The sequence below is a fragment of the Mustela lutreola genome, chromosome 1 (genome assembly GCF_030435805.1).
Source record: "Mustela lutreola isolate mMusLut2 chromosome 1, mMusLut2.pri, whole genome shotgun sequence".
NCBI classification, from domain to species: domain Eukaryota; kingdom Metazoa; phylum Chordata; class Mammalia; order Carnivora; family Mustelidae; genus Mustela; species Mustela lutreola.
This window is the reverse complement of record NC_081290.1, coordinates 29,137,161-29,162,205: the sequence shown is the minus strand read 5'-3', so window position 1 is coordinate 29,162,205 and position 25,045 is coordinate 29,137,161. Positions and strand designations below refer to the sequence as shown.

At 36.0% G+C, this 25,045-nt stretch overlaps 1 protein-coding gene across 5 annotated transcripts in view; it reads right to left on the bottom strand.

Moving 5' to 3' along the window:
* LOC131824398 (cytochrome c oxidase subunit 7B2, mitochondrial) overlaps nt 1–25,045 on the bottom strand; it is a 163,992-nt gene that overhangs the window by 47,408 nt on the left and 91,539 nt on the right. The gene's annotated exons all lie outside the window — the stretch shown is intronic.

The window sequence follows — 25,045 nt, the reverse complement described above, 5'->3', positions numbered from 1 at the left end:
AGGTAGACAAAAATCAAACTGTGCATTATGAAAAAAGTACTATTTTGTAAAAGATGAAGTACAACACAAATTTAGCCTTAGATAATAGTAAAAACTGAAAAGCCTTAGAGAAATAAAAGAAGCTATGATTATTGACAACCAAGGGAATAGAATTCTCAACCTCAGGATGGTCCTGTTATAAGAGCATATAAGCCTCAGGACTCAATGTATGCTTTACCAACCAATGTTGACTATTTAGCTTTATCTTTACTTACTATCTGGAGGAGCTGTTCATAAACACCATTATGTTTATAAAATATTAAAGGTCATCAGTCATTAGCTCCTTCATCTCAAAGGGATGGTTGATACTGATTATCTTTAAATTCATACAAGTTACTTTCTTATTTATTTATTAGCTAATAGTATTAATTAAGGAGAAAAATTATCATAACATAGTATGTTCACAGCACAGGAAAAGAATCTGGCATCAAATTGCAAGGAAAAAGAAATGTAAATGGATGGTGATAAACTTTAAAAATCTATTTCATTACATTGAGTTTTAAAAATCTATTTCAATGGCATTAAAAATCAGCAGGTAAAACAAAAACTTTTATCACTCTATCTCATGGCCAGTGCAGTTGTCTTGACTGATTCCAAAATCAGCATAACTTCACTCACATGCACATTAAATTAGGGAATGATACCCTGTTAAGGAATGTTATTCTAAGAATGTTATCAACGTGCTGTCAAATGTTTAGACCTACCATACTACTGCTTTTCTGAGAAATGTCTGATCTTGTTGGGAAATGAATACAAAAGAATTCCAGAATATCTGATCCAGCAAGTTGTGTGAAAATTCCTTGTTTCCTTTTTTAAAATTCAGATTTCCTTTTCTCATTCCCAGTTTAATCTTTTTGATTCCACTCCATCACTGTATTCTACCCAAATTAACATCAATGACAAGCATACTAAGATATTATCAAAGAGAAGGGGGAAGAAAAGCCTTGGAGGGGGTGGATTTTCTTCACCTAACCCAATGAATAGGGTGGAAGATAGACTGCCCATGAGAGAGGAACCTGTTATCACACAGCAATCCTGTTGAGTAGGAACCAGGGCTCTTCCATCTGTCAATCTGATTAATACTTCCTTCTTCTAAAAACAAAGAAGGAAAATAGAAACAAACAAACAAACAACAACAAAAAAACACATTATACCTATTTTTAAGTATTGGTGAGAACAGAAATAATTAATGTAAAGTGCCTACCTAAGTGACTGATGCAGTAAACATTTAGTAGATGAAAGCAATTAGATCTTTTTGAAATTCAAAATAGTTCTTTTTAGCTTTATTTTCACAGTTAAAAGGAAATACACATTCCTTGGAAAAAATGAAAAAATGCAAATGAACAACAACAAAAAGGAGTAAAGATGAAAAACTCTTGAATTCCCACCAACTAGATTACTTAGTCAGAACCAATGGTAAATTTGGGGGATATTCTGTGTTCAGGTTCTTTGTAACCTGTATTTTTCTTAAAGATATTATTTATTAGAGATACAGAGAGAGAAAGGAGCAGAGAAAGAGGGACAAGATGACGTTGCACTGAGCATAAAGCCTGACATGGAGTTCGATCTCAGGACCCCAAGATAATGACCTGCACCGAAATCAAGAATCTAGCACTAAACCAGCTAAGCCACCCAGGCACTCCTGTAACCTGTACTTTGTGCATAGTTATATATTTTGCAAATCTTCTCATATCAATATCAACATCATTTTAATTATAGATACATACCAATGTATGTACAGTTGCACAGATACATCCTTTATTTTACCACCCTTCCACTGCTGAGCACTAATGTTGATTCCATTTATTTTCTCAAACACATGATACTGTGATAAGCATAAATGTAGTTAAATATTAATGTGCTTGTTTATTTTTGAGGAATAAATCCTCTAAGTAAAATTGGTAGCTATAATCACAATCATTTTTCTTATCAATAATAGTCACTTGTTCAATAATTACTGTCTTCCATTTTACACTGGCAAGTAAATTTTTGAGAGTTTCAGATGTATTTTCTCTTTTCCTTTTCCTTTATTACTGAAATAATCTAGTTTAATAATTCTTTCCCCGAGGATGCACTGTCTGGTAGAAAATGGAAGCAGCTGAAGAAGCCTGTCATTTATAAAAAGCCTAAAACCACTGCGGAGATTATGTCAGATATCCTGGAGTGGAAACCAGTAAGGCAGGGATGGAGAAAGAGAGGTCTTTAAGTCCCTCTGGTAATACAGGCAGTGTTTGGTCTCTTAGGAAGTGGCCAGTCCAGGTAGAGTATGGTAACAGAACAGCACATCTAAGAAATTCGAATCCTAGCAAAGAACCCCCCACTTCACATGTAGGATAGCATAGAAAATCCCTAAACTTAAAGCATCTATTGTGGGCTTGGAAAAGATGATTATATTAACAACTATGACAAAGAAAAGAATCAGGCACCATCTTCCATCTTCTAGTCACTGAAAATTCTCCTTGTGTGATTTTAGGAGAGAATAGGGGCCAAACCACTGATAAGGAATTTCCTAGCAGAATGCCTGGCACAGTGCAGGCATTCAGTAAAGTACTGGGGGAACATATTAATTATATAGCTTTTGGTATACTGAAGAGCCTTTATTGAAGACATAACATCTAGGATGAGAATCCTGGGAGGCAGTGTCTAGAGGAATCTTGATATATGAAGACCTCAGCACCTGCTCAACAGGATTTCATTAAGCTGCAAGGAGGCTAGAGAAGAATTCTGCAATTGCTTTCACACCCTGCCTTGCTTCTAATACTCTGTGTTCCTCCCTATTTTCTTTTCTAGGGCTTCAGTCAATTCTAGTTTTAGTAGTTTCTACTTACTCTGTTCCTGATAACTCATGTAATCTCATTTGAAGTGTGTCTTCTTCCTCACTCCGTTTCTCTTAAATGGCTTTTAAGTTCTGATGTATATGGCCTATGATCTCCAACTCTGTTTTTTTTTTTTTTTAAATCTCTCTCCCCTGTTTTTTAAAATTCAATAATAACATTTAACATAATTTGACAAATCTTTAAGTGTACCACACAATACATATTTATTTTTTAAATTTTATTTGAGAGAGAGAAAGCACATGCAGGAGGGAGGGTCAGAGGCTGAGGGAGAAGCAGACTCCCCACTGAACAGAGAGCTCAACATGGGGCTCAACCCCAGGACCTTGAGATCATGACCTGAGCTGAAGGAAGACACTTAACCAACTGAGCCACCAAGGTGCCCCAAGTACCATAAAATATTATTAAATATGATACCAACTCTTCACTCTACGGCAATCTTGCTTGAAGCTCGGGGCTTCAGAGAATAAGGCTTTCAACAAATTGAGGCAGGTACTTGGACTTAGATTGAGAAAATCATGAACTGAACCCCAGGGAAAGGAAGGTAAGGGCAAAAGTCATAGAATAACACCATAGAACAAACTCTCCAGATAGGAGAGAAGCCCATAGATTCATAGTTTTACATGTTTGATATCACTGGTCACTTACGTTAGGTCCAAATATATTTACCTTAAGAAACTTCTTTAAACATTTTTTAAAGGTTTGATTTAAATTCCAGTTAGTTAAATACAGTATAATCTTAGTTTCATGTGTACAGTATAGTAACTCAATACTTCCATACAACATCAGGCACTTATACACTGTTTAACCATCACTGTTTAACCAGCACCTATTTAACCATCTCATCCCACCTCCCCTCTGATAACGATCAGTTTGCTTCCTACAGTTAAGAGTCTATTTCTTGGTCGCCACCCTCTATTTTTCTTCCTTTTGCTCACTTGTTCTGTTTCTTAAATTCCACATAAGCACCCTGATGTCGATAGCAGCATTATCTACAATAGCCAAATTATGGAAACAGCCCAAATGTCCATCAACTGATGAATGATAAAGAAAATGTGATGTGGTATTGTTTGTATGTATGTGTGTGTGTGTAGCGCACATATATAAAATGGAATATTATACAGCCGTAAAAGGAATGAAATCTTGCCATTTGCAAAAATGTGAGTGGAGCCAGAAAGTTTATGCTAGGCAAATAACTGTGAGAAAAAGCCCAATTTTAATCAACAAAAATGTAACCATGGCTATTACATAATGCTTAAAAACTAAATTGAAGGGGCATCTGGATGGCTCAGTCATTTAAATGTCTGATTCTTGATTTCGGCTCAGGTTGTGATCTCAGGGTTGTGAGATCAAGCTTTGCATTAGGTTTATGTTAGCCATGGAGCCCGCTTAAGACTTTCTCTCTCCCTCACCCTCTACCTACCCCTGCTCTCTCTTTAAAAACAAAAAACAAAACAATAACAACAAAAAAAAATTAAATTAAAAAGCCAATTTTATTTCTATGATAGACAAAACATTATACATAACAGGATAATATAAGTCAAAATCTGCCTTTTGAGAGTTCTGGTGACATTTATGTGTCTTGAAAAGATTTATCTTGTTAAACTGGTGCTATTTTTTAATGTCTAGAGCTCACTTGTCAGTTAAAAACCTATATTAAATAAAATGGTTATTTTTAAGGAGTCAGAAACTTGAAAGAAGTTAGAAATTAAAAAAAGAATTTCTAGCCAGCATGCTTCAACCTTAAATAATAATATTAAAATCCTTAGGATCACCAGAATTTATAAAACACCTTTATATATATATATATATATATATATATATATATATATATATACATAATGTTAATGTTTATTTATTTATACATATAAACATAAAACACATTTATATATAACTAATATGTTCATTTATTTATACATATATGCATATATAAATAAAACTTATTTAAAAAGTCACAAAAAGATAAATATAATTAAAACAAAACTAATAGTAAATTCATATTGTTCCACATTCAAAAATGCTACAGAAAAATAATTAGAAATTTGTGGAAAATAATTTTATCAATCTTAGTGCAAAGGAGAAAACTGTTGATGTAATTCAGTCCATGAACAATTCATGAAACAAAATTGTTTATCCACAGGTTGTAGACTTAGGTGTACAGGCTACCATTTCTAACAAGTACCATGCTTACTCAGCCAGTTTTCCAAGATACCTGCTTGGTCTATTCTCTAATTTGGGTCCTAGGTCACCTCTGGTGTACTCTAACTTCATATACGGTTTCTAAACTTCACAGAGTTTTTTACCAGGAAGCAAAATTAAGTTGAGGTTTAGTTAGGAAAACTTTACAGGACTCCATTTCACGGCCTGTGAATCCAATCAACACTCAAAAATTAGGAGGTTGATTAGCTAAGGTATGGATTATCGAGGCCATTTACTTCTCTTATTTTGATTGCCTCTCCTTTGACTATTCAATTGTCTACCCCTGCGTTCCCACCAGATAAGATTTGGGTATGGGAAAACCCAAAATAAGCAGTAAACAAGACTAGTGAATCATAGAACATAACAGATCAGTATTGTTTTTCAACTTGTTAATGTTAGTGCTGGTCAAAAACAACCATTACAAAAAAATAAAAATGTCAAAGCAGAAAACAGATTTAAAAAATTGTATTCTCTAGGAATACTGAAATTATTAACTGAATAAAAAGATCCTTTTGAGTTATGTGTCAATTTCATTGATCTACTCCTGTTTATCATTACTATGGAAATCAAAGTGAGTGATATCTGGTAAACATATTATTATCCATGGCATTAATAGTTTTCATGACCTTGGAACGCTGAAGAAAACCACATAAAATGCAATGGGATTATACATTTCAACCAACCCAAGATAAAAAAATAATGAAGTGCACTCAAATGGACTACTAATGCTTCATTCCTTAGTTTTTCCTCCAAACATCAGGCTGAACAAGGGAACACTTACCGTTTTTCAGTGTTTCACTTTTTCCTCTGTAAACCCGGAATTGGTTTCTGTAAACTGGTCAGAGGTACAGTCTTTGGAGAATTACTTTTATAGATCCAATTAAAGTGTATCCTACTAGCATTCTGAAAGTTCAGATTTAGCAAATGTTTCAATGTAGGTGACACTTCTTGAAATTTTAAAAATAACATGAGAAAAGTGAGACTCTCTCTGGAATTGCCACTTAGTAACTAAAGGAAATAAAGGTTACTGTATATTTTCATCAAAAACCTACCTTTACAGGTTTAAAAAAGGCAGCAAAAATATACTGATTTAGACAATAATACATCTTAAAATCAATCACACTTTTACCTTGTATAAAGTCTGTAATTCTTTTTTAATTTTTTATTTTTTATACACATATATTTTTATCCCCAGAGGTACAGGTCTGTGAATCACCATGTTTATATACTTCACAGCACTCACCAAAGCACATACCCTCCCCAATGTTCATAATCCCACCCCCTTCTCCCAAATCCCTTCCCCCCAGCAACCCTCAGTTTGTTTTGTGAGATTAAGAGTCACTTATGGTTTGTCTCCCTCCCAGTCCCATCTTGTTTCATTGATTCTTCTCCTACCCACTTAAGCCTCCATGTTGCATCACCACTTCCTCATATCAGGGAGATCATATGATAGTTGTTTTTCTCTGCTTGACTTATTTCACTAAGCATGATACGCTCTAGTTCCATCCATGTTGTTGCAAATGGCAAGATTTCATTTCTTTTGATGGCTGCATAGTATTCCATTGTGTATATATACCACATCTTCTTGATCCATTCATCTGTTGATGGACATCTAGGTTCTTTCCATAGTTTGGCTATTGTGGACATTGCTGCTATAAACATTCGGGTGCATGTGCCCCTTTGGATCACTACGTTTGTATCTTTAGGGTAAATACCCAGTAGTGCAATTGCTGGGTCATAGGGCAGTTCTATTTTCAATATTTTGAGGAACCTCCATGCTGTTTTCCAGAGTGGCTGCACCAGCTTGCATTCCCACCAACAGTGTAGGAGGGTTCCCCTTTCTCCGCATCCTCACCAGCATCTGTCATTTCCTGACTTGTTTATTTTAGCCATTCTAACTGGTGTGAGGTGATATCTTATTGTGGTTTTGATTTGTATTTCCCTGATGCCGAGTGATATGGAGCACTTTTTCATGTGTCTGTTGGCCATCTGGATGTGTTCTTTGCAGAAATGTCTGTTCATGTCCTCTGCCCATTTCTTGATTGGATTATTTGTTCTTTGGATGTTGAGTTTGCTAAGTTCTTTATAGATTCTGGACACTAGTCCTTTATCTGATATGTTGTTTGCAAATATCTTCTCCCATTCTGTCAGTTGTCTTTTGATTTTGTTAACAGTTTCCTTTGCTGTGCAAAAGCTTTTGATCTTGATGAAATCCCAATAGTTCATTTTTGCCCTTGCTTCCCTTGCCTTTGGCGTTGTTCCTAGGAAGATGTTGCTGCGGCAGAGGTCGAAGAGGTTGCTGCCTGTGTTCTCCTCAAGGATTTTGATGGATTCCTTTTGCACATTGAGGTCCTTCATCCATTTTGAGTCTATTTTTGTGTGTGGTGTAAGGAAATGGTCCAATTTCATTTTTCTGCATGTGGCTGTCCAATTTTCCCAGCACCATTTATTGAAGAGGCTGTCTTTTTCCATTGGACATTCTTTCCTGCTTTGTCGAAGATTAGTTGACTGTAGAGTTGAGGGTCTATTTCTGGGCTCTCTATTCTGTTCCATTGATCTATGCGTCTGTTTTTGTGCCAGTACCATGCTGTCTTGATGATGACAGCTTTGTAATAGAGCTTGAAGTCCGGAATTGTGATGCCACCAACGTTGGCTTTCTTTTTCAATATCTTTGGCTATTCGAGGTCTTTTCTGGTTCCATATAAATTTTAGAATTATTTGTTCCATTTCTTTGAAAAAGATGGATGGTACTTTGATAGGAATTGCATTAAATGTGTAGATTGCTTTAGGTAGCATAGACATTTTCACAATATTTATTCTTCCAATCTAGGAGCATGGAACATTTTTCCATTTCTTTGTGTCTTCCTCAATTTCTTTCATGAGTACTTTATAGTTTTCTGAGTATAGATTCTGTGCCTCTTTGGTTAGGTTTATTCCTAGGTATCTTATGGTTTTGGATGCAATTGTAAATGAGATTGACTCCTTAATTTCTCTTTCTTCTGTCTTGCTGTTGGTGTAGATAAATGCAACTGATTTCTGTGCATTGATTTTATATCCTGACACTTTACTGAATTCCTGTATAAGTTCTAGCAGTTTTGGAGTGGAGTCTTTTGAGTTTTCCACATATAGTATCATATCATCTGCAAAGAGTGATAATTTGACTTCTTCTTTGCCGATTTGGATGCCTTTAATTTCCTTTTGTTGTCTGATTGCTGAGGCTAGGACCTCTAGTACGATGTTGAATAGCAGTGGTGATAATGGACATCCCTGCCGTGTTCCTGACCTTAGCGGAAAAGCTTTCAGTTTTTCTCCATTGAGAATGATATTTGCGGTGGGTTTTTCATAGATGGCTTTGATGATATTGAGGTATGTGCCCTCTATCCCTACACTTTGAAGAGTTTGATCAGGAAGGGATGCTGTACTTTGTCAAATGCTTTTTCAGCATCTATTGAGAGTATCATATGGTTCTTGTTCTTTCTTTTATTGATGTGTTGTATCACATTGACTGATTTGCGGATGTTGAACCAACCTTGCAGCCCTGGAATAAATCCCACTTGGTCGTGGTGAATAATCCTTTTAATGTACTGTTGAATCCTATTGGCTAGTATTTTGTTGAGTATTTTCGCATCTGTGTTCATCAAGGATATTGGTCTATAGCTCTCTTTTTTGATGGGATCCTTGTCTGGTTTGGGGATCAAGGTGATGCTGGCCTCATAAAATGAGTTTGGAAGTTTTCCTTCCATTTCTATTTTTTGGAACAGTTTCAGGAAAATAGGAATTAGTTCTTCTTTAAATGTTTGGAAGAATTCCCCCGGGAATCCGTCTGGCCCTGGGCTTTTGTTTGTTTGGAGATTTTTAATGACTGTTTCAATCTCCTTACTGGTTATGGGTCTGTTCATGCTTTCTACTTCTTCCTGGTTCAGTTGTGGTAGTTTATATGTTTCTAGGAATGCATCCATTTCTTCCAGATTGTCAAATTTGTTGGCGTAGAGTTGCTCATAGTATGTTCTTATAATAGTTTGTATTTCTTTGGTGTTAGTTGTGATCTCTCCTCTTTCATTCATGATTTTATTTATTTGGGTCCTTTCTCTCTTCTTTTTGATAAGTCTGGCCAGGGGTTTATCAATTTTATTAATTCTTTCAAAGAACCAGCTCCTAGTTTCGTTGATTTGCTCTATTGTCTTTTTGGCTTCTATTTCATTGATTTCTGCTCTGATCTTTATGATTTCTCTTCTCCTGCTTGGCTTAGGGTTTCTTTCTTGTTCTTTCTCCAGCTCCTTTAGGTGTAGGGTTAGGTTGTGTACCTGATACCTTTCTTGTTTTTTGAGAAAGGCTTGTACCGCTATATATTTTCCTCTCAGGACTGCCTTTGTTGTGTCCCACAGATTTTGAACCATTGTGTTTTTATTATCATTTGTTTCCATGATTTTTTTCAATTCTTCTTTAATTTCCCGGTTGACCCATTCATTCTTTAGAAGGATGCTGTTTAGTCTCCATGTATTTGGGTTCTTTGCAAACTTCCTCTTGTGGTTGAGTTCTAGCTTCAGAGCATTGTGGTCTGAAAATATGCAGGGAATGATCCCAATCTTTTGATACCGATTGAGTCCTGATTTAGGACCGAGAATGTGATCTATTCTGGAGAATGTTCCATGTGCACTAGAGAAGAATGTGTATTCTGTTGCTTTGGGATGAAATGTTTTGAATATATCTGTGATGTCCATCTGGTCCAGTGTGTCGTTTAAGGCCTTTATTTCCTTGCTGATCTTTTGCTTGGATGATCTGTCCATTTCAGTGAGGGGAGTGTTAAAGTCCCCTACTATTATTGTATTATTGTTGATGTGTTTCTTTGATTTTGTTATTAATTGGTTTATATAGTTGGCTGCTCCCACGTTGGGGGCATAGATATTTAAAATTGTTAGCTCTTCTTGTTGGACAGACCCTTTGAGTATGATATAGTGTCCTTCCTCATCTCTTATTATAGTCTTTGGCTTAAAATCTAATTGATCTGATATAAGGATTGCCACTCCTGCTTTCTTCTGATGTCCATTAGCATGGTAAATTCCTTTCCACCCCCTCACTTTAAATCTGGAGGTGTCTTCGGGCTTAAAATGAGTTTCTTGGAGGCAACATATAGATGGGTTTTGTTTTTTTATCCATTCTGATACCCTGTGTCTTTTGACAGGGGCATTTAGCCCATTCACATTCAGGGTAACTATTGAGAGATATGAATTTAGTGCCATTGTATTGCCTGTAAGGTCACTGTTACTGTATATGGTCTCTGTTCCTTTCTGATCTACCACTTGTAGGCTCTCTCTTTGCTTAGAGGACCCCTTTCAAGATTTCCTGTAAAGCTGGTTTGGTGTTTGCAAATTCTTTCAGTTGTTGTTTGTCCTGGAAGCTTTTTATCTCTCCTTCTATTTTCAATGATAGCCTAGCTGGATACAGTATTCTTGGCTGCATGTTTTTCTCATTTAGTGCTCTGAAAATATCATGCCAGCTCTTTCTGGCCTGCCAGGTCTCTGTGGATAAGTCAGCTGCCAATCTAATATTTTTACCATTGTATGTTACAGACTTCTTTTCCTGGGCTGCTTTCAGGATTTTCTCTTTGTCACTGAGACTTGTAAATTTTACTATTAGGTGACGGGGTGTGGGCCTATTCTTATTGATTTTGAGGGGCGTTCTCTGAACCTCCTGAATTTTGATGCTCGTTCCCTTTGCCTTATTGGGGAAATTCTCCCCAATAATTCTCTCCAGTATACCTTCTGCTCCCCTCTCTCTTTCTTCTTCTTCTGGAATCCCAATTATTCTAATGTTGTTTCGTCTTATGGTCTCACTTATCTCTCGAATTCTCCCCTCGTGGTCCAGTAGCTGTTTGTCCCTCTTTTGCTCAGCTTCTTTATTCTCTGTCATTTGGTCTTCTATATCACTAATTCTTTCTTCTGCCTCATTTATCCTAGCAGTGAGAGCCTCCATTTTTGATTGCACCTCATTAATAGCTTTTTTGATTTCAACTTGGTTAGATTTTAGTTCTTTTATTTCTCCAGAAAGGGCTTTTATATCTTCCATGCCTTTTTCGAGCCCGGCCAGAACCTTGAGAATTGTCATTCTGAACTCTAGATCTGACATATTACCAATGTCTGTATTGATTAGGTCCCTAGCCTTCGGTACTGCCTCTTGTTCTTTTTTTTGTGTTGAATTTTTCCGTCTTGTCATTTTGTCCAGATAAGAGTATATGAAGGAGCAAGTAAAATACTAAAAGGGTGGCAACAACCCCAGGAAAATATGCTTTAACCAAATTAGAAGAGATCCCAAATCGTGAGGGGGTAGAAAGGGGATAAAAAGAGGTTCAAAAAGGAAGAAAGAAAAAAAAAGAAAAAAGAAAAAAAATTAAAAGAAAAGAATTAAAAAAAAGAAAACAAATTAGAAAAATATAAAAAAGAAAAAATATATATATTGGATAAACTAGTTAAAAAATGTTAGAAAAGAAAAAGGTAAAAGTTAAAAATAAATTTACCAGAAGGCGAGAAAAAAAACAAAAAATGAAAAAGAAAAATATCAAATTAACTGCAAGACTAAAAAAAATCACAGGGAAAAGCCATGAGTTCCATGCTTGGCTGTCTCCTCTGGAATTCTGTTCTCCTTGGTATTGAAACCGCACTCCTTGGTAGGTGAACTTGGTCTCGGCTGGATTTCTTGTTGATCTTCTGGGGGAGGGGCCTGTTGTAGTGATTCTCAAGTGTCCTTGCCCCAGGCGGAATTGCACCGCCCTTAACAGGGGCCGGGGTGAGTAATCCGCTCGGGTTTGCTTTCAGGAGCTTTTGTTCCCTGAGCGCTTTCCGTAGAGTTCCGGAGGACGGGAATACAAATAGTGGCCTCCTGGTCTCCGGCCCCGCAGGAGCCCAGAGCCCAGGGCCCCACTCCTCAGTGCGCCCTCAGAGAACAGCGCCCAGTTACTCCCGTCTGCCTGACCTCCGGCCGCACTCCGAGCTCACCGAGCCTGCGACTGGTTCAAGGTCACCCCGAGCTGCGAGCTCACTGTCGGCTCTGTCTCTGTAGCCGGCTTTCCCGTTCCAATACCCGCAAGCTCTGCGACACTCAGACACCCCCGATCCTTCTGTGACCCTGTGGGACCTGAGGCCACGCTGACCCCGCGTGGGCTTCGCCCCGGTTTAGCCTCTGGAGCGATGTCCCTCAGCGGAACAGACTTTTAAAAGTCCTGATTTTGTGCGCGGTTGCTCCGCCGCTTGCCGGGAGCCGGCCCCTCCCCCCGGGGTCTATCTTCCCGTCGCTTTGGATTCACTTCTCCGCCGGTCCTACCTTTCAGAAAGTGGTTGTTTTTCTGTTTCCAGAATTGCTGTTCTTCTTCTCTTTGATCTGCCGATGGATTTTCAGGTGTTTGCAATCTTTAGATAAGCTATCTAGCTGATCTCCGGCCAGCTGAAGTAGTCTCAGCCTGCTACTTCTCCGCCATCTTGACTCCGCCCCTAAAGTCTGTAATTTTTATATCTGTCATCTAAGCACATTTTTATGCAATGTCTGCTTCCTGAAACATAGGGAGATTTGAGGCAGGAATAGAATGCACAATTTATCTGAGCCAGGTATATTCTTTGTGATTCCATTAACTAACTCAGCAAATGTTTATTAAGCGCTGGTCTAAGGCCAGGCTTTGTAGATAATTCACAGTTTGTACCCTAAATGTATGGGTTTTATTTCATTTGAAGGGGGGGCAGAAAAATAGACCCTGTAAAGCCAGACTTCTGAGGTTTTTATTTATACATATTCATACATTTGCAGTGTTCTGAATGACATTTTTTGATCAATAAGTTTGTTCACTTTGTTTTTAATACATGAATTTATGTTCATAGGTTAATCCATTACTTTATTATTGCTATGTCTGTCTTATTGTTGCTCCTTTTTCATTGTCACTACCACTATCCCATTTCAAGACTGTGCCTTCTCAAAGACAATCAAATGATTGACCCCAAATGATATTTTCTGCCTTTGGAATCCCAACTTTCCATACATTCTATTTTCAGCCCATACCTGTTCTAGTTCCCTATATCCTTTTGGCACTTCCAAGCTCAGTCTCTTACTATTCCAGAGACAAATCTGTCCAGAGAAAGCAATATATTATCAGTCTCTCCTGGGGTCTGCTGAGGTAGACTCTACTGGCTGAGCTCTGAGCAAAGGTCTGATAATCATTTTGAACCATCTTTACCCTCTATTCCATTGACAGAAACCTTGGATCTTGTTGCTTGTGAATCAAACCCTAGCCTATTCTGATTTTTCCAATTTTCCCAAAACTTCCTTAGTGAGAGTGGAGTTCCATGTGAACACCAGTCCATTTCATAAGGGTACTTCATTTTAACCTTAGCGACATAATGCCTGCAGCCAGCACTGTATACTAATTAATAACCCAAGTTTTGAACAGAGTTACAGGAAATATGTAACTCTAATTCTAATGTTAACAAAATGAATATTTTGCGCAAAATAGATTTTTAGGTGACTTGATTGAAATTCAGATTTCCACATCTCTTTTACTTCACATTGGATAAAACTGTTTAGTGAATACAGTTGGCAGCTTTCTCTGGACTATTTCTGCAGTTAGTTAGTTAGGATCAAGTACTCTCCTTCTTCCAAACTCCCAAAGAGACTGGCAGCCCCCAAGATGTCAAAGTGTTGGGCAGCTGATTTTCTAATACTCAACTAGATGGCTAGTGCCTAAGCCCAAACTGTCTACTTCTTGCCATGCAAGGATGTTCTCATATTTGATCTCTCTCCTCAATCCAAATCCTTAATCTCTCTCTCTCTATCCAAACCCTTGGAGTTCATATTTGCACTCTCACCCATAAAAGGTACTTCTGTAAAAAGAATACAGTCTGTGCTGGTCTCCATTTATATGATTATAAAAAATGAGGAAGGTGTGTCAGTCTAAATAAAAGGCCAGTGTTTAGGTGATGAGTAGAATCCCAGAAGCCCAAATCATTGTTGGGTTATATTAAGTGGTTTGGGTTATACGTTACATGGGCAGGTCCACTAGTTTAAAGAAGACTGGACAAGGAAATTATGTTGTATGCATAAAACCTTACTTATTGAACAAGTTTCTAGTTTCTTTCAAGAAATGTCAAATAAACGATGGTTTTATGGAAAGGCCAATGTTGAGAAAATCATGCATAATAGAGAATTTCACAAGTTTTTAAAGAATGCCCCCTTCTGGGCACACAACTCTAATTATAAGTCAGGGAATCACCCCCCAGGAACATTACTGTCATTTCATACAAATTATTCAAGCAACAAAGAATGAATTACAGTACTGTAATCTATTAGAGATTGCTACTTTGTCTTCTCCAAAGGTCAGCCACAAGAGCTTCTAAGCAAAGGATAGGCTGAAAACTAGGCTGTCACATTTGCAAAGTGTCTCATTCTTGGTATATTTTGTAGAAAAGTTGTGGAAAAGAAAATTGGAGGAATACGGGACTTACTTAAATTATCCCCACAACTATCTGCAGTTCAAGTTACTGGAACTTCAGGGATTGATGAGCTGAAAAACTTAGTCCATAAAACTGTGAAGCGATTTTACCTGAGGGGAATTCTGGTAAGACTTAAAAATAGGTTTTCAGAGCTAAATGGTGCCTGGAGAAGTCTACTTTGCACTCCCACATGCATAGGAAGGATTACGTTTAGATGGTTTGAATCACCTATAATAAAAGAGATGCCATAAACTTCCCTACCAACCAGTAACTATGGCAAATAACTTTACATTACTTTCCATTTTAGATAATCTCAATTGTCCCCTAATCTTAAAATTAAAGAATTTCCCCAATGTCATATAGGGATTCCTTTCAGTCTTGTGAGTCTATGGATTCTAGCATTTAGTAATATTTGCAAATCCCTGAAGTCAGGTCTCTGAGTAGATTTGGCTGTGCTAGTAATTTCTTCATTGACTATTCCTTAATCCCAGAAAAAAAAAGTGAGCAAGAAATTTACTGGAAAGAAATGTCATGTAGTCAGATAAAATATCTGGGGTATACTAAATTATTCATTGTTTATCTAAAATTCAAATTTAATTGGGTTTCTTGTATTTTTATTTGTTAAAATTTGGCAACTCTACTTTCTAATAAACTGACCCTAATCTCAATTAGAACTGAAGAGTCTTAGCATTGGTAGGAATTTATTTTTTATTATTACTACTTTTTGCATCGGTAGGGAATTCAGAATTACTCTAACTCAAGCTTTTATTATTGAAGTTATAAAATTAACAATGAGACTAAAACACAACCTTTACTTAAGCATTCTAGAAATGTAAATTTTAACCTGGGCTATACCACCAGATTTTCAGTTATTGCAAACTTCTAGCGTGTCCCATCTTTCACTGTGCCTATATCTGCTTTGGGGTAACTTTTTCTACTGGTTCTAAATATGCTATGTGGAGTTAAGATACTCTGTGTTTCAACCACTTTCTACCTATTAGAAAAGATGGAATTGTTTTTAAGTTTACATTTAAATAAGACCACAGTATGTCTGACTTCTTGCTTTTAAATGTTAAGATCATGACATCTGTACCTTGCTAGAATTCTATCCTACCTTTATTATAGATAAAATTCTCTACTTCTTTTGTTAAATTATAGCTCATTCTGGGCTCTGTTGGCTATTCCTTCATGATACTTTGTGGTTAACTGGCCCTTATTTCAGCTTTTCTCTGGATCCTTTATTAAAACCTGAGTTCAATTAGTATTCCCTGTCCAGTTACCATGATCCAGTTATCATGCTTTTGAGTTCTCCATTAAATACTTTATTTCATTAGAGTCAATATTTTCAAGATTCCCATCTGTCTTGAGCGAATGTTCCTTTAAGAGTCTCATATCATATGATTATATCTTTACGTTTTTCTCCCTCTGCCCCCCTCAAATGTTTAATACTTATAAATACAGTACTTGTCTTTATTCTCCTAACTTAAGACCTTTCTTTCTATGTTTCCAGTATGTTCATATCACAACTGTTCTTACTCACTGGGAAAAATACAGCTGATTTAGTGGACTGCATCTTCCACTTTCCAAGAAATACAGTTGTCCACAAAGAAAATATTTATTGCAGTTTTCACCATCCCCTCACTTATTTTTTTATTTATATTTTATTTATTTATGGTCAGTTAGTCACCATATATTACATCATTAGTTTTTGATGTAGTGTTCAATGATAGTTGAGTATAACACCGAGTGCTCATCACAACATATGCCATCTCATTTTTATTTTTATTTTTTTTAATATTTTATTTTATTTTATTTGACAGACAGAGATCACAAGCAGGCAGAGAGGCAGGCAGAGAGAGAGGAGGAAGTAGGCTCCCCCCCTAGCAGAGAGCCTGATGCAGGGCTTGATCCCAGGACCCTGGGATCACGACCCAAGCCGAAGGCAGAGGCTTTAACCCACTGAGCCACCCAGGTGCCCCTATCCCCTCATTTAAAAAAAAATACCAGAATGATATTGTCTAAAGCTATCCTCCTACTTAATCTTATCTGTGTGCTACTTTTACAGTCTTTCTAAAAAGACTCAAAATCTATGTTAAGTAATGTACTATGGGGTTGTCCATGTGGCTGTCAGTCAAGCATCCAACTCTTGATCCTGGCTCAGGTCTTGATCTCAGGGTTGTAAGTTCAAGCCCTATGTTGGCCTCTACACCGGGCATGGAGCCTACTTAAAAAAAACAGATATAGATATAGATATAGATATAGATATAGATACCTATATAGATAGATACACACACACACACACACACTATGGAAATTATGTGCATGAGGACTTCATTATATGGTTACAAAGTTCTTCCACATCCATTATCTTACTTCATCTGCCTTACAATACTGCAAGGTAAATACGTAAAGAATGCTTCCTCCTTTTTCACAGAGACTTAATACTGGTAAAATACTAGATTAAATGACTAACAAATGAGAGATCTAGAATGCCAACTTTTAAAAATTTCAAATCTAGTATTTTAATATCGTTCCTGTATCCCTCCTCTTTTTGTCATTTGGTTCTCTGTTTATAATATCCTCCTTTCCTCCCAGTATTTTCAGCCACTTTGTGGATTTTCATAGATCAGTATATATATATATATTTTTTTTTTTACATACTGGTATTCCTTTCTGTTTCTACTAGATGTTGCTTTAAAAACAAGAAAAAAACAATAGTTTTCCATGTCTTCATGTAACCTCTAAATATGTGAAGGGATGGTAAGATTCAAGTCCTTTACTAAAATATCTTGAATATCCTTATAATTTCATTACCTGGGGTCCAGGTCTTTTTTTTTTTTTTTTTTTTTTGTCCTTCTTCCTTTACCTCCCTAATCCTTGGCAAACCCCATATGCTTAATCAATATGGACGGGTGTGAGTGCATTCACACACGCATGCACATATCTCAGAGCCACTGTCTATGCTTGTAGGGTTTGCCTCATAAGAAATGCTTGTTTGGTTCAAATTCATCTTATTGTCACTGAGTATTCATCTTACCTTTTTGCTGCTATCTTATGTTACATGGATTCATGCTGGCTTTTAATGCACTGGCCCTAAATATTCCCTTGAAATCTTTTTCCTTTTGGTCATGCTATAATTACAGATAATTATACACCATTTTAATATTTCATGTTCATATACCCCCCAAAAATCACATAACAATAATCATGACTTAGGAAAGGTAAAAATCACAATGCTAATGATTGGCTTTCCATATGATGAAAAAAAAAAATAAAAGGAATTCTCTTCTATTATTTCATGTAATTATCATAAGTTAGTTTTGGTTTTTTGTTCTTTTTAATAAATGTGGACCTAAACTGTGTAGCTCCCCTACTTGATTCAATATTCAATATTCAATTATCATAATAAACATTTGTAAGCCTCATGGTTATAACAAATACACTCCAAAATACCATATAAGTTAAATGCATTAGAAATTTATTCCTGTTCATAAATGGTGAGACTAACTTCTTCAAGTAAAATGAAGTCTCAATTCCAGGTCTCTAAAGGGAGCAATGGGCATGGAGGCACTTATAGGGAAGTTTTATTTCATTTTCAGGCCTATAAGTGGCATGTGTCACTTCTGCTCTCATGCCTTTAGTCATACAGCCAATTCTTATCTGCTAGAAAGTTTAGCAAATGCCTACCAGTGTGACCAGAAAAGTCAGAACACAGATTTTGGTCAGCAATCAGCAATCACCATAACAACATAATTAGCTGAATCTGAATTTTGAGGTCGATTTAATGACACTTCTTTAGTCATGTGACAGACTTTAAAAAATACTTACTTGTCTAATTCTTTTTTTTCCCCAGTATTCCAAGATTCATTGTTTATGCACCACACCCAGTGATTCATGCAGTAGGTGCCCTCCTTAACACTCACCACCAGGCTCACCTAATCCCCCACCTCCTCCCCTCCAAATTCTTGGTCTGTCACTCGATATCAAACTCGTAGCATCACAAATTTCAGAACCAGACTTCCATTCTGTTTTCCTCAGTTCATTGGAGAAGCTGCCTTGTGCAAGGTAATATATAAATCTTTTTTCCTTTAGGTGGATCAACCTGGGAAAAGGGATCTGTAATGTCTCTTTAAGTGTGTCCTTCCTGGATGTAATCATCTTTCTCCAAAAATTACTATATGCATAGTTGACTTGAGTGCAAATTGCAGAACATTTATAAAACAATATGTTTCTTTAAGAAAAATGAACTAAGCCCACAAGCTATTTTTTAATAAAAAATACCTTAAAAAAGCTTCCTTCTTTAAAGATATGTGTATATAAATTAAAAGCTAAAACTCATACTAGTGAATGATGATGTTATGATAAGGCTCTTTGGCAACGAATGGTTTCATAGATTATATTGCAAGATTCATCACTTTTTTTTCTTGTTTTGTTTTGTTTTGTTTTGGAAAGGTACCAAATAAAGACTTGTAAGATTTGTCAAACCACAAGAAGATCATAACACTTTCCTCTTCTCTCTCATGCATAGGAGTAAAATGAGATTTGTGATCATTAGATTTTTGATATAAATAAAAAATCTATTTAATTGAAAATAAAAACTTAATGGTATCAGAAGAAATTAATATGTAGGTTCTCCTTATATTTTCCATCAATGTCAACCACCTTCATTCCATCTGACAATAAAAATATATATACAAAATATATACTGAATACAAGACTGGGATTATATCTGACAATTACAATAGCATGTAAAATTGTTGTATTCATGAATATATGTGAAAAAAATTACAGCTTGGTATTCAATGTCCTTAATGATATAGTCAAAATGTATCTCATATTCTGTCTTTAAGCCTCATGCATACTTGATTTGTCATTGTAATAAACACTTCATTTTCTCTGGCCTCCAACTCTCTCCCCACTGCCCCCAGTTTTTTGCTTAGGCTGTTTCCTAGCATAGATTCCCATTCTTTTTCCTATTCCTTTTTCTATGTCATCTATACCCTAATGGACATCTAATTTGTGACCATTTTTCAAAAAAATTCCACCTTGCCTTAAACCCAATTTTTAAGTGATCATGTTCTCTGAATTCTCACAGTACATTATTAGAAACTTTTAAAATGACTTACTCTGAATTATAATTAATAGTTATCATAGCTATTACTATATTATAAAAACCTTAAAACCATGATTGGTATCTGAATCTTTTTTAATCTTCTGCAATTTCTAGTAATATATCTTATACACAGTAGGAAACTCAATCGAAATGTTGAAAATACAATTTAATTTCAAAAATATTTAATTTTAAAATAATATTGTTTGCACTAGAAATTTTACTAGAAGAAAATAATCTACTGCATAATGGTAAAGAATTCATAAGTTTCATAGTATTCACTTGAGTTGAATATTACATATCTCACTTATTTGTTTATACTGCATACCTGGCTGTGGACTAGAAGTAGACCTATATCAGAGACATCCAATTAGTAATCAGTTATGCACTCACAATGCCCTGATTGAGATCCTACTTTGAATGCTCTGTAGCTCGTCTGTGAACCTCAGAAATATTTTTCAAATGGGAGTTAGATTCAGGATTTTGCCTCATTTTGGCTTTTAGATTTAGAGTATAGAGAGAAAGAGTGATTCAGTCTTAGCTCAGTATTTTCAGGCAGCAGTTCATGAGTGAGAAGTCAAAACAAGAGACAGACAAAAAGAAAAGGAATAGAGGGCAAGCAACTGAATTTTAAACCTAATTTTACAGACTTGGTGGTTAACTGACATGTTACTCTTCTTTTTTATTCTAAGAAGTCTTTATTTTTTGTCTATTCTAAAAAGTACTTTATTTTTAAAATATTTAAAATATGGTTGACACACTATGTTACATTAGTTTCAGGTGTACAGTATGTATTCAATAACTCCCAACCTTACACTATGCTTATAAGTATAGCTACCATGTCATCATACAATGGTATTACAATAGCATTGACTGCATCCCTATTTTGTTTGCACTGTGGATGATGGCTGATAAAAAGAATTAGAAAGGAACTAATATGTGCAATATTTACCAATCTGCTAAATGATGTGCATGGATTACTTTACTCAATTCTAAAAACAATTTGTGATACAGTTAGAATCATCATCCCTCTTGCTACTGATGAAGAAGATGAGAATCTGGGGATTTAAGTACAGCTATAGGGTCAAAAGCCAAGCCAGTTCACATTTCAGGCCATCAGTTTCCCAAGTCTATGACCTCTCCACTATAACTTGCTGAATAAACTCTAGTATGACCTGAATATTGACATTTCACTGTACTTTTTCCCCCCTATTCTCTCTGACATTCTTTAATTGGATAACTTTAATTGGCCATCTAACTACTGGCTCTAAACATTCTGAATAATTACATAATGAAAGCATAATCCTAGGTCACAGAGTAAATAGAACTTTCTGAAATACTTTCCCCTCTTGAGGAAACATGATTAAGTTAAAGCAAAAATAGCCCGAAGAGGCTTGGAGTCTGGTTGCAAAGTCAGGCTCAATGAAATTTGAAGAAACCAGGAGATGGGGGGAAAGTCTCAAACTGGGGCAGCTGAAAAAAAGCTAGATTTTCTAATCATCTCAGGAGATCAGAGTGTTGGTATTGAGAAGAGTTGGAGGGTCGCCCTATTGAGACCCTCTTCAAACAAATTTTCTCTCTGAGCTTCAGAAGTTGCTTTGTATATGAGATATCTGAATAGCTCTTTGAACTACGCATTTCTCAGAAGAACTTAGAAAATGAGCTGATTAGAAATTTAAATTTCAGAAACACTCAAAATTGCAAAGAGGTATTTTTTACCAAAATACTGTACAGTGGCTTCTAGTGAGTCTTATCATGCCCTTGTTACAAAGGTAACTACACTGTTATATATGCCAGAATGGACTGCTGAAAACATCCGGAATAGCTAGGCAAGTGAGAATGAGTAAAGAGAAAAATCATATGTCAATTCTCAAATATTCAATGACCCTGTATATACTTAGCAACCACTACTGAATTAACTATCTTATAATCTTTTGCACATCTGGCAGAAGGTAGGAAAGGTCAGTTTGTCAAAGTTTTTTATTAGAGGTCCACTAGTTCAGAATATTGCACCAAACCCTGTAAAAAATACAGAACACAGAAGACAGATTCTTAGACTTTAAGCACCTTTAAATGTAATGAAAAACTATATAAGTACATGGAATGTGCTTATAATTACAATCAGTGCCTTTTGACATGGCATACATCTGTATTGTTATCTATAGGAAATGTACCACAGGTGGCATATTTGTTTTATCTGTGCCATTAACACAGAACCTCTGTTCTGTGATATTTCAGACTTGCCAATGTTTCAGAAAGTACCCACTTTAATTACTCCTTTGACTGCCTTTCTTCCCCAGTACTGTAAATGTCAAGAATGAAGGAATCACTATTTCTACTTATTAATGAATATACGGTGCTTTATATGTTGCAGGTGCTTAAAAACTATTTTTTCATGAATGACTCAATAAATACAATACTTTCAGTCATGTTGACATGTTCACAGTCACCTTAAATTTGGCCCTTTTTAAAACAAAGCCTTAAAAAAACAAACATGTTAGCATCTCTAGGCTGACAAGAGATAAAAGTTTCTTGTGTATCAGGGATTATTAAATGACTAATTTTCATAGAAAAGAATGTAAATGAAGGTAAATTTTATTTGGAGAACTTCCCAATCCCCCTTTACTCACCAGAAGTCCTTTTTGTGTTACCACTTCAGGGTCACACTACATTCATTATTTCTACATATGTGTTTTAAGCACCTGTGCTAAAGGCTGGAAGTAGAATTGCTAACTAACATCTCACTCCAAGAAGCTTAAAATCTTGAGGCACAGAAATCAATAAAAGTAATGAATAAAAATTACAAACCATGGTTAATTACTAAAATACTACCATAAAGCAGAATGGTACCAGGAAATCCTGATCTAGTCCCAAAGAGGGATTAGGACAATAAAAGCCAAATTCCAGACCTTTCCTTTAACTGTCTTCATTTCCACGGGCAGTTGTACCATTTCTGCAAGGTATTACTACTACTAGGTCCCCAGACTGAAATAACCCTCTATCTAATCCAATGACTTGGTTTTTACTAACACATAATAGCAGTTAGGCAGTATGTCGTGGAAAGTAGTCCAACCTAAGGTATAAGTTAAAAATTGAGAATTATTATAGTTGAAGCCTAGGCTTTATGCATATTAAAGTTAGATCTACTGCCTTATGCTGATTTTGCTCACTTAAAACATACCTCTGAGCTTCATACTTGGTTGGTTCTAGTTGAAGCTTTTCTAATCTGAATTCAACTCAAATACGGACTTTCAATTAATTATTTTTTAACCAAGTGCCATACAAATTCAGGAGAAAGTCATGAGGTAAAAACGATAAGACACACTTCAAAAGATGCACCAGAATGTATTCAGTCACTCTTATCGAAGAAAAGAATATTAGACAGCAGAGATCATTCCTTCTGACAAAAGAAACATGAACTCTATTTGGCAGCAACATTCTTTTAAGTATTCAGTGAATCCCAAATTAACCTTAAATATTTAACTCTACGTGGTATAGCCTGTGCATGAATCAGGACACAACACAATAAGGAGGGTGATCACATGGAGCAGTGTTTTCAAGGATACAAGAACTCAATTTGGAATACACAGACCTAATGGTACCATTTACTTTTTTATATTAAGCAGATCATTTCATCCCTCCAAGCATCAAGTTCCCTAATCTCGGATATGTGGACAATTCCCATACCACATCTGCAAGAAGGAGAGTCAAACTGAATACTGAGTATAAACTGCATAAACTCTGAAGTGTTATTCAAGTGTGTATGTTGAAAATAATCATTGTCACAAATATTTATGATCAATGTCAAGTACTTGGAATTATAATGGAATACTGAAAGAGTCTTTGCTGATTAACTGTATTATAAAATAAGCCTAGGAAAGAGAAATAATTCGTATGTCTCTCTTACATTGCCAAAATGGCTGCTAAGTCTTTAATACACTTGAAGACCTCAATTTATTCAATTGTTTTTAATAAAAAATATGGGAACTTCTTTTCTGAAGGAGATGCTACTAACATGAAATGGATCCCTTCCACAAAACCAACATGGGATGTGTTTCAAAAGTGAGATGGTATGACTGAAAGTGCCCAGAAAATAACATAAAAACTACAAGGTGCCTATGGGGAGACAAAAAATAACTTAAAGAGGGTAGAGATGAGGAGAAGACTATGGTACATAGTGTAGGGAGAAGTATCTATTTGTGTATTTTTTTCTCCCTCACACGACCTAGATGAATATTTTTTCACTCACTGTCACAGACAGAAAAGCAATAGCACCATGCCAACATAGCATTTAATTATATTAAAAAAAGCAAAATGAAATTTCATTAAAATAAATACCTTCCTTTACCAAAACATAAAATGTCCTAGACAATTATGTTTTCATAATTGTATCAAGTTTTTAAAAAGCACAAATTAATATCTATCTCATATACATTCCTACAGAGAAAGAAATGATGCTGTCACCTTATTTCATAGGCCTAGCAAAATCCAGACTCAAACTTACAGGAGAGTGTTCACAAATATAAACATAAATAGTAAGATAACTGAATACACTAATAAATAAAAAAATAATAAGAGATCAGGCGCCTGGGTGGCTCAGTTGGTTAAGCAACTGCCTTCAGCTCAGGTCATGATCCTGGAGTCCCAGGATCCAGTTCTGCATCAGGCTCCCTGCTCAGCAGGGAGTCTGCTTCTCCCTCTGACCCTACCCCCATCATGTTCTCTCTCTCTCTCTCTCTCAAATAAATAAAATCTTAAAAAAAAAAGAGAGATCAAAAGAGACCTACTTTTACTTTTACATAACAAAAACAAAATAAAAATTAGACAATCAGCAAATTAGTTTTCTCTAACCCATCAGAGAATGAAGTTTCATAAAACAAGTAATCCAAAATCAGGAAGGGAACAGGTGCCCATAGGAGAAACAAGAACAGCACTTGCTTACCTAGTACAAATATTACCGTATGCCATACATGCTAGTAAGATTTTCAGCTAGAAATATTTAAATAATTTCTAAAGGCTGAGTATAGGCCAGTGTTAGGAGTGTGCAGCCCCTGAGGGCCTACAGAAATAGAGATGCTTCATGCTGTTAGAGGCTTTTGCTCCAGGAAACCCACTCAATACAAACTGGGAGGCCAGGGAAAATCTTGAAAGAACTTACTCCATAGTACTAGCTAGGAGAAAACAGAAGCCATTTAAAAATTCTATCCAGACATATCAAGAGCCTTTATCTTCAGAGGGAGATTAAAACAACAACAATAATAAAAACTGTAGACAGATTGAGCCAGTGGAAACCCACTACAGCTGGAAGAAAGAACTGTAGCCAACACCAAAACTCCATCACCTGCATTACGACCCCTCAGGAGGAAAAAAAAAAAAAAAAAAAAAAGCCTTAA